Raw genomic sequence first — 13559 nt, 5'->3', positions numbered from 1 at the left:
TATCACAGTTATCCAAGTCTATGCCCCAACCAGTAACACGGAAGAAGCTGAAGTTGAACGGTTTTATGAAGACCTACAAGACCTTTTAGAACTAACACCCCAAAAAGATGTCCTTTTCATTATAGGGGACTGTAATGCAAAAGTAGGAAGTCAAGAAACACCTGGAGTAACAGGCAAATTTGGCCTTGGAATGCGGAATGAAGCAGGGCAAAGACTAATAGAGTTTTGCCAAGAAAATGCACTGGTCATAGCAAACACCCTCTTCCAACAACACAAGAGAACACTCTACACATGGACATCACCAGATGGTCAACACCGAAATCAGATTGATTATATTTTTTGCAGCCAAAGATGGAGAAGCTCTATACAGTCAACAAAAACAAGACCAGGAGCTGACTGTGGCTCAGATCATGAACTCCTTATTACCAAATTCAGACTCAAATGGAAGAAAATAGGGAAAACTGCTAGACCATTCAGGTACGACCTAAATCAAATTCCTTATGATTATACAGTGGAAGTGAGAAATAAATTTAAGGGACTAGATCTAATAGATAGAGTGCCTAATGAACTATGGATGGAGGTTCGTGACATTGTACAGGAGACAGGGATCAAGACCATCCCCATGGAAAAGAAATGCAAAAAAGCAAAATGGCTGTCTGAGGAGGCCTTACAAATAGCTGTGAAAAGAAGAGAAGTGAAAAGCAAAAGAGAAAAGGAAAGATATAGGCATCTGAATGCAGAGTTCCAGAGAATAGCAAGAAGAGATAAGAAAGCCTTCTTCAGTGATCAATACAAAGAAATGGAGGGAAAGAACAGAATAGGAAAGACTAGAGATCTCTTCAAGAAAATTAGAGATACCAAGGGAACATTTCATGCAAAGATGGGGTCAATAAAGGACAGAAATGGTATGGACCTAACAGAAGCAGAAGATATTAAGAAGAGGTGGCAAGAATACACAGAAGAACTGTACAAAAAAGATCTTCACAACCCAGATAATCATGATGGTGTGATCACTCATCTAGAGCCAGACATCTTGGAACGTGAAGTCAAGTGGGCCTTAGAAAGCATCACTACAAACAAAGCTAGTGGAGGTGATGGAATTCCAGTGGAGCTATTTCAAATTCTGAAAGATGAATGCTGTGAAAGTGCTGCACTCAATATGCCAGCAAATTTGGAAAACTCAGCAGTGGCCACAGGACTGGAAAAGTTCAGTTTTCATTCCAATCCCAAAGAAAGGCAATGCCAAAGAATGCTCAAACTACCGCACAATTGCCACATCTCACATGCTAGTGAAGCAATGCTCAAAATTCTCCAAGCCAGGCTTCAGCAATACGTGAACCGTGAACTTTCTGATGTTGAAGCTAGTTTTAGAAAAGGCAGAGGAACCAGAGATCAAATTGCCAACAGCCGCTGGATCATGGAAAAAGCAAGAGAGTTCCAGAAAAACATCTATTTCTGCTTTATTGACTATGCCAAAGCCTTGGACTGTGTGGATCACAATAAACTATGGAAAATTCTGAAAGAGATAGGAATACCAGACTACTTGACCTGCCTCTTGAGAAACCTGTGTGCAGCTCAGGAAGCAGCAGTTAGAACTGGACATGGAACAATAGACTGGTTCCAAATAGGAAAAGGAGTACGTCAAGGCTGTATATTGTCACCCTGCTTATTTAACTTATATGCAGAGGAAAAGTTAAGCATTTAGCAAATGTTGTTTCAAACCTTAGTGGAGGCTAAGGGGTAAGGGAGGAGGGCATGGGGGTGTCCCCCAACCAAGGGCTTAGAGTTCCTGAAGGAAGGAGGACCCAGCCTGGAGCCTGGATCCCGGATGGCTCTCTTTCGTCACTCACATCCTTCTTATCTGACCGTCCTGAGGCTCAGGACTACACACAGGGCTCAAGATGGTACACTTTGCAAAGAGAGATCTACTTCCTAGCCAGCCAGACCAAAACAAGAAAGCACTGCTCAACAGAGACACAGTCATAGAGAAGAGACTTTGGACACAGTGGGGTAAGGAGAGAGTAGGATGGAGTGAGAGAGTAGCATCGAAACATATATATAACCATATGTAGAACAGATAGCCCATGGGAATTTGCTGTATAGTACAGGGAGCTCATGCCCCTGGTCTGTGACAACCTAGGGGGTGGGAGGGAGATTCAAGAGGGAGGGGATATATGTATACTAACAGCTAGTTCACGTTGTTGTACAGCAGAGACCAAAACATTGTAAATCAATTATCCTACAATTAAATTTTTTAAAAAATACAGCATTCAACACCACCTCTTATCCTTATATGGTAGCAAACATTCAGATAAAACTGGCAGCCGTGTGTTTTTTCAGTGACTTTACTTGCCAGGACTACCAGTGTATGACATGTATGTAACATATTCCAAACTGGATTTTACCTTCTAAGAGATTAGATTAATAGAAAGCAGAGGTGGGATGGACTCGGCCGACAGACAATAAATTAGCGAAGTAAACGTCTGTGCGCTCTTGCTCAGGGAAGATCTTAGGTCTCAGGACCACATGCTCATGTTCCGCCAATGGAAGTTCAGTGAGGTTCCACCGTCCCCTCCTCCCTCGGGTATCCGGCCTCCTCCCTGCCTGGAAAGCCAGTGTTTATTTTCTGACGTCACTCACTATGCTGTATGCTAGGATTCAGGGCAACACAGAAAGTTGAGATCCTGAGCACTGTAATTACACCTCTTCCTGGATTTCAAGTAGAGCTGATTTGTGAGTATGCCAGATTTTTCCGGGTCTGGAGGCAGCAGGCAAGGCCCAATCACACCCGGTTAGTGAGGCTGCCAGTTTCCTGCTCTGCCCCCACTGCAGTGGCTTGTGAGCCTCAGGGCCAGAGCTCAATGGCAGGGTCACTACAGCCTCCTTCCTGCCCACACCTGCGCAGTCGGCTTGGGATGCTGATGGCGCAGCTCCATGGGGGAGAGAAATGGAAAGGTGAGCCCAAGGTGGGCATCTCTGGAGTCAGGTTCTCTGTGGATTCATGAGAAGTGGCCAGGAGGGCCTGATTGAAGCTCTGCAGGACTCAAAGGGTACCAGACTCAGAATAATTGGGGTCCCGAGTAGTAATTTCCATTTTGTACAGAAAGGCACACACATTGGCATAGATAAGGCAGAGATTTAAGCTCTCCTTGCTTCCAGTCAGTCCTGAGAGGAAAGACTGAAAGGTGGCAAAAACTCAATTTTCTGACTGCCTGGGCAGAGACCTGTGCCTGGAGTAAGGCACCCCCACAAGTGAGGCATCCAGGGGTTTCTTCATTGGTGGGCAAACACCGGCTTTCTGTGGGCACTGAAGTTTTCATAGCTCCCCGAATTCCACAACATGGACTCTTCCCGCTTTTACATGGGAAGACCGTTCCTTACCGCCCTTATTCTTGGCTTTAAAGACTTCTCCCAATTTCACCAAAGTCTGTTAAGAGTTCATTTTTTAAAATATAAATTTATTTATTTTAATTGGAGGCTAATTACTTTACAATATTGTATTGGTTTTGCCATACATTAACATGAATCTACCTCAGGTATACACGTGTTCCTCATCCTGAATCCCCCTCCCTCCTCCCTCCCCGTACCATCCCTCTGGGTCGTCTCAGTGCACCAGCCCCAAGCATCCAGTATCATGTATCGAACCTGGACTGGCGATTCATTTCATATATGATGCTATACATGTTTCAATGCCATTCTCCCAAATCATCCCACCCTCGCCCTCTCCCACAGAGTCCAAAAGACTGTTCTATACATCTGTGTCTCTTTTGCTGTCCCGCATACAGGGTTATCATTACCATCTTTCTAAATTCCATATATATGCGTTAGTATACTATATTGGTGTTTTTCTTTCTGGCCTACTTCACTCTGTATAATAGGCTCCAGTTTCATCCACCTCATTAGAACGGATTCAAATGTATATTTTTTAATGGCTGAGTAGGACACGACTGAGCGACTGAACTGAACTGACTGAACGGAATACTCCATTTTGAGATGCAGATGTAGAGAACAAATGTAGGGATACCAAGGAGGAAGGGGTGGTGGTGAGATGAACTGGGAGGTTGGGATTGACGTATATATACTAATTTGCATAAAACTGGATAGCACAGGGAACTCTACTCAGTGCTCTGTGGTGATCGAAATGGGAAGGAAATCCCAAAAAGAGGGGATGTATGTATACGTACAGCTGATTCACTTTGTTGTGCAGTAGAAACTAACACAGGCTTCCAGGTGATGCAATGGTAAAGAATCTGCCTTCCAATGCAGGGATGAAAGAGATGTGGGTTCGATCCTGGGGTCGGGAAGAGCCCCTGGAGAAGGGAATGGCAACCTGCTCCAGTATTCTTGCCTGGGAAATCCCATGGACAGAAGAGTCTGGCTGGCTACAATCCATGGGGTCTAGAAGAGCTGGACACAACTGAGCACTCACACACACAGAAACTACACAACATTGTAACCAACTATACGCCAATAAAAATTAAAGAAAAAAGTTCATTTCACCTGTGAAATCTGTTCTCTTGCTTAGGTAAAAAGGACCAGGGAAAGGCCTTATTTTTCCCTGATTAAGGCTGAACAACTGAAGCTTGAGTCTTGTTATCTTAAACCTGAATGTAACCTGAGGTGTATCCATTTGAAAAAAAATGCCAAGTAAGGAATGAAGTTCTCCCAACTTACTGCACTGGTCAGGTGCAATCTGGAGAATTCTGTTAACTTCTGCATTTCACCTTTAAAAGAAATGCTGTCTATTTTATACTTCCAGAGGAGAGACCGGGATGTGGAGAGATCAAGAACTCTGTTCCAAAAGGACTGATCAGCAATCACAAGTCCAGGGAAGATAAAACTGGAGGGGACAGGAGAGCCAAGTCCAAAGCAGTGAAGGCCAAGGTTGGCTCAGAAAGGCAGAATCAGGGCAAAGGGTTGGGGAGAGGAATGCTGGAAGACAGATTTTTAATTTCTAGCAGCAAGAACCTTCTACTAATTAGGCTGTTTAAACATGAGATGAGCTCGATGAGTCAGGGCCGGGTCAGGCAGCAACCAAGCAGAGGCTGGACAGCCACTCCTAGGAGAAGTGCTGCAGGGGGATTCCTGCACTGGGCAGGAAATGAACACCAAGATTCTGTTCTTTTGTAACTCTCTGAAAAGTCAGTCCTATACATCATAAATTAGGGGACAGATAAAAAATTTCAGTGGCTTTTTAAAAACATAGAGAGTTTTTGTTTATAGAAATGAAAACTGAATGATGATCAAAAAATGAAAACCATAGATCATTTTTTCAGGCTCCTTGCAGCACTTTGATTTCCTGTGTCTTTGTGTTCTTCTTAATCTCAGACTCTGTTTTCTTTCTTTTACTTCTACCCATATGTCCTTCCATTCTCTTTATCCCTCCTTTTACACAGAAAGTTTTCATTTATGCCATGGGTGGTAGGTCTTTGGAACATATTAGAGGAATTTAAGGTCTGGTTACTTGGAAATGGTTAGAGTGAAAAATCTATAACATCTTACCTAACCTGGTAACTGTTATAGTTCTCTCTTCTCCAACCACATGTTTTGGTCAGGGCCATGTTGGGTTTCAGAAAAATCATTAATGCTCATAATATTACAAGTAAAGAAAAAAAAAAAAGGAGCAATGCCAGAATGATTCTGGAGGAATATGCACACAAGGACAACCAAACTAATCTTGACACAAAAAAAAAAGAAAAAGAAAGAAAAGAAATGAGAACTTTCCATAATACTAGAATTGCCTACACTGTAATTACAATAATTAACATAACGCTGGCAACAGAATACACATCAATTAAACAGAAAAATCCAGAAAGAGACTCAGTAAGTATATAATTAAAGTTCCATTTAAAAACTGCTTAAGAAAAAGAGGTGACTTTCATGAAATGACTAACTCTTTGGAGAAAAAGAGAGTCCCCCCAAATTTCAAAAAGAAACCATGGAAATGGACGTGACTTAGCAACTGAACAAGGTGTCAAAACCACAATAAACTATATGGGCAAATGGCAAAACAAAAAGGAAAGCATTAACAACATACATGAAAAAGACTTAATGTCATAACATATGAAAAGTTGTTACTAATCAATAAGAAAAAGAGGAATGTCTCAATGGAGGACAGAGTAAAGCACACTCAGAAGAAACTCACACTCAGAGTAAAGCACACTCAGTAAATCAACTCAGAAGAAACTCAAGCGTCCAATGAACATGAGGCAGTTGAATCTTGGACTGATGGCAAATTAAAGCTATGAGGTGCTATTTTTAAATCTATCCAGTGGACAACATAATTTTGTTCAATGTAAATGTTTAGCATTGGTTTCAGTTTCATACGGGCTTCTTATACTGAAGTGTGTGTGAACTGATGTAGACTTTTGATAGTATACTTGGCAACACATCTCAAAAGCCTTGAGAATATTTAGCCTCTTTGACAAAGGAAGTTCAGTTCTGAGGATTTTTTCTGAAGAATTCCTTAGGGTTATATGCTAGGGTTCCGTTATAGCAATGCTTGCATTGAGCAGAGACTAGGACCAATCTAAATATCTAATAATAGTGACTCAATCAGTTCAGTTCAGTTCAGTCACGCAGTCATGTCCAACTCTGCAACCCCATGAATCGCAAAATGCCAGGCCTCCCTGTCCATCACCAGCTCCCGGAGTTCACTCAGACTCACGTCCATCGAGTCGGTGATGCCATCCAGCCATCTCATCCTCTGTCGTCCCCTTCTCCTCCTGCCCTCAATCCCTCCCAGCATCAGAGTCTTTTCCAATGAGTCAACTCTTCTCATGAGGTGGCCAAAGTACTGGAGTTTCAGCTTTGACATCATTCCTTCCAAAGAAATCCCAGGGTTGATCTCCTTCAGAATGGACTGGTTGGATCTCCTTGCAGTCCAAGGGACTCTCAAGAGTCTTCTCCAATACCACAGTTCAAAAGCATCAATTCTTCGGTGCTCAGTAGTGACCATTTAATCAATTTTGACATGTCCTGTGTAGCCATTAAAAATTTTATAGAAGACCATAAATGCTGGAAAGGGTGTGGAGAAAAGCGCACCCTCCTACACTATTGGTAGGAATGCATATTGGCACAGCTACTTTGGGAACCAAAGGTTTCTCAAAAACAGAGGTTTCTCAAAAAACTAAAAATAGGGTTGCCGTATGATCCTGCAATCCCACTCCTGGGCATATATCTGCACAAAACCATGACTCAAAAAGATACACGCACCCCTATGCTCATAGCAGCACTGTGCACAATAGCCAAGACACAAAAACTACCGAATTGTCCATCGACAAGTGAATGTACAAAAAGACGTGGTACAGATATACAATGGATCGTCCTAACTCTGGGATCGAGCCTGGGTCTCCTGCATTGCAGGTGGATTCTTTACTGTCTGAGCCACCAGGGAAGCCTCTGTACAATAAAATACTATTCAGCTATTAAAAAGAATGAAATAATGCCATTTGAGCAACATAGAGGGACCTAGAGATCATACTAAGTGAGATAAGCCAGAAAGACAAATACATATGATATCATTTATACATGGAGTCTAAAATACAACACAAATGAACATATCTATAAAACAAAACAGACCCACAAAGAGAACAAACTTGTGGTTGCCAAGGGGAAGAGGGTGTGTGGGGGTGATGGGTTAGGAGTTTGGGATTAGCAGTGCAAGCTGTTACATGTAGGATGGATAAAGAACAAGGACCTACTGTATAGCGCAAGGAACCATTAATATATTCAATATCCTGTGATAAACCATGGAAAAGAATATGCAAAAGAATGTATACATATGCATAACTGAGTCACTTTTTTGTGCAGCAGAAGTGAATATAACATTGTTAGTCCACTATACGTCAATAAATTCTTTTTAAATGTTGTAGAAGAATATTTCATCACATGGAAAGGTGTTCAAGGTGTATATTTCTGTTGCTGTTGTTACAATAACTCTTTTGTTCTGGTTAGTTTGTTCTTTCTTCAATGGTATACATTTTGAGTAAAAGAAGGACATTTGGAGCTGGAGCAGAAATGTGGCTCCAGGGTGGCTTCATGTCCCAAACCATTCTCCTGGACATAACCCAGGAGCACTCAGCCTCTGGTCTGAAGAACTCCTGGCCACGCTCTGCATTCTGTGTGCTCCATGTTGGTGTACATGGCATACCAGAGCTGGAAGAATGGTCTGAGGGTGAAATATAGCAGCCCAGCCCTCCTGGGAACTTCTCCCTGTCACGTGGCTTCTGTTCCACGTCCTCCAGGCCTGGAGCTGTGCAAGGTCCTGGACTGTCAATCGAGTAAAATCCAAGAACTGTCCCATCCTCCAGTTTACAGTAAACATGCCATCAGGCACGGGCGCCCAAGAGCTGGACAGCAATTCCAGGGCAGGCACTGGGGAGCCAGCATCTTTGGGGAGAGACTTGTTTTCCCCTCGTTTCCCCTCCCCTACTCATCCCTCTCCTCTTCTCACCCTCCTCCTTTCTCTCTTCCCTCCAATCTCCTTCCTTATCCTCCTCTAGGGATAGGCCTGAGGCTAATACACTTGGGAAAGGAGAGCCTCTTTGAAAAAACAAGTACAAAATTACAAAATTGAATTCAAGTACAGGACCTTGCAAAGGTTCTGTGTAAGTGAGAGGCCGGAGCTTAAGCTTCATAGTTGTTGTTGTTCAATCACCAAGTCGTGTCCAGCTCTTTGCCATCCCGCGGACTGCAGGACACCAGGCCTCCCTGTCCCTCATCATCCCCCTGAGTTTGCAATACTGTTCTTTACAGCATCGGATTTTACTTCCGTCACCAGATATATCCACAACTGGGTGTCATTTCCGCTTTGGTCCAGCCAATTCATTCTTTTTGGAGCTAATAGTAACTGTCCTCCGCTCTTCCCCAGGAGCATGTTGGACACCTTCTGGCCTGGGGGGCTTATTGTTTGGGGTCGATTCTTTTTGCCTTTTTATACAGTTCGTGAGGTTCTCACGGCAAGGATTCTGGAGTGGTTTGCCATTCCCTCTGCCAGTGGACCATGTTTTGTCAAAATTCTCCACTGTGACCTGTCAGTCTTGGGTGGGCCTACACAGCATGGCTCATAGCTTCATTCAGGTACACAAGGCGGTGATTTCATGGCAAATCCACCTTTAATTCTGAATTTGATTTTTATCACTCACATGTATTTCCTTTTAGTTTATACTGTTTATGTATTCCTGCTGTTGCCACTGCCTGAACTACGCTGAATATTGTTTTCCATATTGTTGAGCTTTATATAAAGGGTATTCTCCACAACATTTTTATGCAGCTTGTTTTTCTTACTCAGTGGTACATTTGGGAAGTTTATCCATGTTGATGTGAACAACTTCAGTTTCTTTTAATTGCTATATTCCATTGTGTGACTCTCAGATTGTACCTACACTTTCCTGCTGCAGTTTTTCAGTAAGGGCAGCAGGATATGTATATAGATATAGATATATATGCAAGTTGTAAACAAACACACAAACACACTGCAGAGCAGGTAAATCAGTGTCATTTTGTTGTAAGACTAGACTAGAACTAGGTAAAAAAAAAACATAATTTAAAAAAGAATTCAGAAACAATCCTAGGAAATTGGTATACAATATAGAAGCATTTCAATTCAATAGAGAAAAATGGGCTATTTAATAAATAGTATTGAGAGAATTGGATATATATAGATAAAATAAATAAAAGCACAAAATTACAGTTTAGATGAATTAAAAACTTCAACCTTCAAAAATACAAATTATAGAATATTAGGCAAAATGTATAGCAAAATATCATTATGATCCCAGGGAGTGAAAGTGAAAGTGAAGTCGCTGAGTCGTGTCTGACTATTTGCGACCCCATGGATTGTAGCTTATAACGCTCCTCCGTCCATGGGATTTTCCAGGCAAGAGTACTGGAGTGGGTTGCCATTTGGAACCTTAAATAAGTCATGGAAAGCAAAACTCACACAGTAAAAGGCCTAATAATTTAAATCAAATTAATGAATAAATATTATCTAAAGTATAAAAAAAGCATCTGAAAAATAAAAGATACCCCAACATAGAAAACAAACATGATTATCAACCATAGACGGCAGCCCACCAGGCTATGCCGTCCCTGGGATTCTCCAAGCAAGAACACGGGAGTGGGTTGCCATTTCCTTCTCCAGTGCATGAAACTGAAAAGTGAAAGTGAAGTCACTCAGTCTTGTCCGACTTTTAGCGACCCCATGGACTGTAGCCTACCAGGCTCCTCCGTCCATGGGATTTTCCAGGCAAAAGTACTGGAGTGGGGTGCCGTTGCCTTCTCTGGGATAACCAACAAGGACTTACTATATAACACAGGGAACTATATTCAATATCTTGAGATAACCTATAATGGAAGAGAAAAAAAGAATATATATATACTTATATATTGTGGTTGTTTGGTTACTGAGTCCTGTTTGACTTTTTTCAGACCCTTAGGATTATAGCTTGCCACTCTTCTCTGTCCATGGGATTTGCCAGGCAAGAATACTGGAGTAGGTTGTCACTTCCTATCCAGGGGGTCTTCCTGACCCAGAGGTGGAACCCATGCCTTCTGCATTAGCAGGCAGGTTTTTTACCACTGGGCCACCAGGGAAGTGCATATATATATATAATATATATACACAAATATGTATAGCCAAATCACTTTGCTGTATATTTGAAACTAATGCAACATTGCAAATCAACTATAATTCAAAAAAAATTTTAAAACAAAACAAAACCAGACATCCCAAACAACATGAAAGGCAAGCTGAAGACTAGGAGAAAATTTTGCAACTTATATAACAAAGAATGGGTATAACAGATATATGTAGGAAAACAAACAAACAAAGAGATAAACACCCTTTAGAAAAATGAGCAAAGGATATGAATAAGCAATTCATAAAAGAGGAAAAACATGTAAGAAGATGCTCGAACACAGTTTTCATCAGGCGTCTACTAATGAAAATATTGAAGAGATACCATTGTATACCTAATATACTGAGCATTTTGAAATGTCTGGTAGGTGAAGCATTATTGAGACAGCTGAGAATTGGGAACTTCTGGATTCTGTTTTCATACTTCAAGACGGTGGAGCCACTTGAGAGGCAACGTGGGCATAGCCTTGGATCCACAATTTCCTTTTGTAGGAATTTGGAGTCTTGAAACACATAAAAGACACACAGGACATTTATTGCAATTTGTTGGAGGTAGTGAAAAATTGTTAACAATCCTAAATATCCACTCAGGCTTCTCTGGTAGTTCAGATGGTAAAGAATCTGCCTGCAATACAGGAGAGCCAGGTTCAATCCTGGGGTCAGGAAGATCCCCTGGTGAAGGGAATGGCTACCCATTCCAGAAATATTGCCTGGAATTTTCCAACGACAGAGGAGCCTGGCAGGTTGCAGTCCATGGGGTCGCAAAGAATCAGATACAACTGAGTGATTAACACTTTCAAGTATCCACTAAAAAGAGAGAGGATAATAAATAAAATACGGTATAGTAATACAATGGAATACTACTCAGCAGTTAAAAGAAATTCACTTGGTCAATATAGCAACACAATTAGATTCCAAAAATACTGCTAAATTACAAAATCACACCTATAGTATAATGCCTCTTATGTAAACAGCACACAAATACATCAATATACAATGATAAGGTTCTGGAGGGCCTCCCAAGTGGAGCTAGTGGTAAAGAACTTGCATGCCAATGCAGGAAACATAGGAGACCTGGGTTTGATCCCTGGGTTGGGAAGATCCCCTGGAAGAGGTCATGGCAGCCCACAGGCATATTCTTGCCTGGAGGATCCCCCTGACAGAAGAGCCTGGTGGGCTATAGTCCATGGGGTTAAAAAAAAGTTGGACAGGACCTAGTGACTAAACAACAATACATATTTTTTTTCCTAAAATTTTCACAGTATTTGCCCATCACATTTGCAATAGGAAACCAGTTATGTGTCAAGGATTGTTGAAAGTTCAAAAATTCTTGAAAGGTTAGCTTTCAGTTCAGTTCAGTTCAGTCGCTCAGTCATGTCCGACTCTTTGCGACCCCATGAATTGCAGCACGCCAGGCCTCCCTGTCCATCACCTTACCTTTAAATACACCCTCCTTTCTTCCCCCACCAACTTAAATACATAGCACGTGTTTGGGAAGACTGGCATGTTTTATTGCAAAATTAGGTACATTCCCCAAACTGTGGAAGTAGAGAAAAAGGTTCTGGGAATTATTTAGCTTAGTTTAGGGGGATCAGGGGAATTAGCTCTTATTTTTAACTCACCGATGTTCCATTAACCAGGACACTCCAGAGACTTAAGATTTACTGACAATCAATGTTTAACCATGGTTAAATTTAGCTACTTTCTGGGGATGAAACTTCTCAAATAGCTGAGAGATTTTCATCTCTTTTACATTTTTACATTGTAATGATCTGGAGTAGAAAACTGTCTAGAATGTTTTAGGTACTTCTCTGCCTTCTTCAACAGAAAAGAGCATCAAGTTTCAGCTTTTCCAACTTTGCTATTCCTAAAGGTTGCCATATGGTACACTGTCAGGATCTGTCTTATAGCAACACTGTCTTTCCTGCTAAGGCTTTAGAAGTCAACTTCTTGGAATTGTTTGTAAAATAATCAGTGTATGGGGCTCACACAAAGAGGATTGCCTCAGATAAAAGAACATACAAACTTCATGGCATCTATTCTGGCTTTTTCACAATCCGCCTTTTCCCCTCCTCTTCTTTCTGGTGTTCAGGGACATTTTGAAAGTGCTGGCTGCAAGCCTGGAAGGTGATACAGGTAGAGAAGAAAGAACAGGATTATTTCTTGTAAAACAGTGATGTCTATCAAGATCAAAGCTTTAGCTGTTGGCACAGGGCTATTGCCACAGAACTGAGCTACCAATAGATGAAATGCAGGCATGTGCTAAGTCGCTTCAGTTGTGTCTGACTCTTTGCCACCCTATGGACTGTAGCCTGACAGGCTTCTCTGCCCATGAGATTCTCCAGGCAAGAATACTGGAGTGGGTTGCCATGCCCTCCTCCAGGGGATCTTCCCAACCCAGGTGATCGAATAATTCTAAATGAAGACAAAAACCATAACCTTATAGCAATTGTACAGCATCTGCTAGAAAATTTTGTGATCTTATACAAGAATTTCCCAAGATACAGCAGGTGATTATTAATGAAGCCTTTGTAAGTAATAGCCTTATGCTGCTGCTGCTGCTAAGTCGCTTCAATCGTGTCCGACTCTGTGCGACACCACAGACAGCAGCCCATCAGGCTCCACCGTCCCTGGGATTCTCCAGGCAAGAACACTGGAGTGGGTTGCCATTTCCTTCTCCAATGCATAAAAGTGAAAAGTGAAAGTGAAGTTGCTCAGTCGTGTCCGACTCTTAGCAACCCCATGGACTGTAGCCTACCAGGCTCCTCCGTCCATGGGATTTTCCAGGCAAGAGTCCTGGAGTGGGGTGCCATTGCCTTTTCCGAACAGCCTTATACACACATACAAGTGTTGTGCTCAGTTATGTCCAACTCTTTGCGACCCCGTGGACTGTAATCCGCCATGCTCCTTTGTCCATGGG

At 42.0% G+C, this 13559-nt stretch overlaps 1 long non-coding RNA gene across 1 annotated transcript in view; it reads right to left on the bottom strand.

The window, feature by feature from the left end:
• Positions 1-3441: 3441 nt before the first annotated feature.
• The window catches only part of LOC106990930 (uncharacterized), a 41946-nt gene continuing 31828 nt past the window's right edge, over positions 3442-13559 (bottom strand). Inside the window, exon 3 of the long non-coding RNA XR_003588077.3 lies at positions 3442-12759. This is a non-coding gene — a long non-coding RNA (uncharacterized LOC106990930). The remainder of the gene's footprint in view (positions 12760-13559) is intronic.

This window comes from Ovis aries, chromosome 2, assembly GCF_016772045.2.
Source record: "Ovis aries strain OAR_USU_Benz2616 breed Rambouillet chromosome 2, ARS-UI_Ramb_v3.0, whole genome shotgun sequence".
NCBI lineage: Eukaryota > Metazoa > Chordata > Mammalia > Artiodactyla > Bovidae > Ovis > Ovis aries.
Note: the sequence above shows the minus strand (reverse complement) of the source record. Positions and strands in the feature narration are given on the sequence as shown.